This window comes from Arachis duranensis, chromosome 2 (assembly GCF_000817695.3).
Source record: "Arachis duranensis cultivar V14167 chromosome 2, aradu.V14167.gnm2.J7QH, whole genome shotgun sequence".
Classification (NCBI taxonomy): Eukaryota; Viridiplantae; Streptophyta; class Magnoliopsida; order Fabales; family Fabaceae; genus Arachis; species Arachis duranensis.
The window spans coordinates 12,189,604-12,192,731 of record NC_029773.3 but is presented as its reverse complement, the minus strand read 5'-3'; positions in this window follow the sequence as shown (position 1 = coordinate 12,192,731).

Genomic DNA, 3,128 nt, shown 5'->3' with positions numbered 1-3,128 from the left:
GCTTACCCAGGGGCTATCAGAAATAGGATAAATAATCCCAGCCTCTAGTAATTTAGTGACCTCCTTTTGCACCATCTCCTTCATGGCTGGATTCAGCCGCCTTTGTGGTTGAACCACTGGCTTAGCGTCACCCTCTAATAAGATCTTGTGCATGCATCTGGCTGGGCTAATGCCCTTAAGATCACTGATGGACTACCCAAGAGCTGTCTTGTGTGTCTTTAGCACTTGAATTAGTGCTTCTTCTTCCTGTGGCTCTAAGGTAGAGCTTATGATTACAGGAAAGGTATCACCTTCTCCCAGAAATGCATATTTCAGGGATGGTGGTAATGGTTTGAGCTCGGGTTGAGGAGGTTTCTCCTCTTCCTGAGGGATTTTCAGAGGTTCTATTATTCTCTCTGATTCCTCCAGATCAGGCTGAACATCTTTAAAGATATCCTCCAGCTCTGATTCGAGACTCTCAGTCATATTGATCTCTTTTACCAGAGAGTCAATAATATCAATGCTCATGCAGTCATTTGGGGTGTCTGGATGCTGCATAAATTTGACAACATTCAACTTGAACTCATCTTCATTGACTCTCCGGGTTACTTCCCCTTTTTGGACGTCAATGAGGGTTCAGCCAGTTGCTAGAAAAGGTCTTCCTAGAATGAGAGTTGCACTCTTGTGCTCCTCTATTTCCGGCACCACAAAGTCAGAAGGAAAGGTAAATGGCCCAACCTTGACAATCATATCTTCAATCATGCCTGATGGGTATTTAATGGAGCCATCAGCAAGTTGGAGACATATCCAGGTTGGTTTGACCTCTTCAGTCAAACCAAGCTTTTTGATAGTAGATGCAGGTATCAGGTTGATACTTGCCTCAAGATCACATAGAGCTTGCTTGGTACAAGTACCCTCTAATGTGCATGGTATCATAAAGTTTTTGGGATCTTTAAGCTTCTCAGGTAAGCTTTTCAGAATGACTGCACTGCATTCTTCAGTGAGGTAAACTATTTCAGTTTCCCTCCAATCCTTCTTATGACTTAAGATCTCTTTCATGAACTTAGCATAAGAGGGTATTTGCTCAAGTGCCTCTGCAAACGAAATCTTTATTTCAAGAGTCCTGAGATAGTCTGCAAAGCGGGCAAATTGCTTATCCTGTTCCGCTTGGTGGAGTTTCTGAGGATAAGGCATTTTAGCTTTGTATTCCTCAACCTTAGTTGCTACAGGTTTATTACCTACAGATGTGGGTTGAGAAGCCTTTTTAGATGGGTTATTATCAGCACTTGTATGTGTCTGATCTCCCACTGGCGTTTGAATGCCAAGGGTGGAAGCTGGAGTGGCGTTAGACGCCAGCTCCTTACCTGTTTCTGACGTCTGAACGCCAGAACTGTGCTTCCTTTGGGCATTCAACGCCAATTCCTTGCTTGTTTCTGGAGTTGAATGCCAGGACTGAGCATGGTTTGGGCATTCAACGCCAACTTTCCACCCATTTTCTGGCGTTTGAGCGCTAGGATTATTCTTCTCTGGGCTCTTATTATCCTCAGATGGATTTTGGGTGGTTTGCTCATTTCTTGGCTTCCTGCTACCTTGAAGTGAGTTATTTAATATTTTCCCACTTCTTAATTGAACTGCTTGGCACTCTTCTGTTATTTGTTTTGATAACTGCTGTTCTGTTTGCTTCAACTGTACTTCCATATTCATATTAGCCATTCTTGTTTCTTGTAGTATCTCCTTGAATTCGGCTAACTGTTTTGTTAGAAAATCCAGTTGCTGATTGAATTCAGTAACTTGTTCTGTAGGACTCAGTTCAGCAGTTACTGTTTTAGCCTCTTCTTTCATGGAAGGTTCACTGCTTAGGTACAGATGCTGATTTCTGGCAACTGTATCAATGAGCTCTTGAGCTTCTTCTATTATTTTTTTTCATGTGTATAGATCCACCAGCTGAGTGGTCTAGAGAAATCTGAGCTCTTTCTGTAAGCCCATAGTAGAAGATGTCTAACTGCACCCACTCTGAAAATATTTCAGAGGGGCATTTTCTTAGCATCTCTCTGTATCTCTCCCAAGCATCATAAAGAGATTCATTATCTCCTTGTTTGAAGTCTTGGATGCCCAGCCTTAGCTGTGTCATCCGTTTTGGAGGAAAATAGTGATTCAGGAATTTTTCTGACAGCTGTTTCCATGTCTTTATGCTGTCCTTAGGTTGGTTATTTAACCACCTCTTAGCTTGGTCTTTTACAACAAATGGGAACAGTCATAGCCTGTAGACATCCTGATCTACCTCCTTATCATGTACTGTGTCAGCAATTTGTAAAAACTGTGCCAGATACTCTGTAGGTTCTTCCTGTGGAAGACCGAAATACTGGCAACTTTGCTGCACCATGATGATGAGCTGAGGATTCAACTCAAAACTACTGACTCCGATGGAGGGTATACAGATACTACTCCCATATGAAGCAGTAGTGGGGTTAGCATATGACCCTAGAGTCCTTCTGGACTGTTCATTTCCACTTAAGTCCATGATGGAGAAAGGGAGATGATGTGAATTTATTCTATTTATTTTATTATATGTAAAAATTTCGAAATAATAAAATAAAATAAAATAAAGATGACAATAAAAATAAAAATAAAAGTAAAAATAAAAAAAATTAAAAAATTTAAAAATATTTTATGAAGATTTTCGAAAAAGTGAGGAGAGAGAAAGTGGTTAGGATATTTTTGAAATTGAAATCTGAATTTTTATAAAAAAAATTTCGAAAAAGTAGCTTAAAAATTTTTATAAAAAATTCGAAATTGTGGCTTAAAAATAGTTAGAGAAGATATTTTTTGAATTTTGAATTTTATGATGAAAGAGAAAAAACACAAAAGACACAAGACTTAAAATTTTTAGATCTAATACTCCTTGTTTTCGAAAATTTTGGAGGGAAAACACCAAGGAACACCAAACTTAAAAATTTTAAGATCAAAATACAAAGAAGACTCAAGAACACCTTGAAGATTCACAAGAACAATAAGAACAAAAGAAAGAACACCAAACTTAAAATTTTTAGAAAACTTCAATAAAATTTTCGAAAATTATAAAAAAGATTAATAATAAAACACCAAACTTAAAGTTTGACACAAGATTCAATCAAAGAAAAATTATTTTT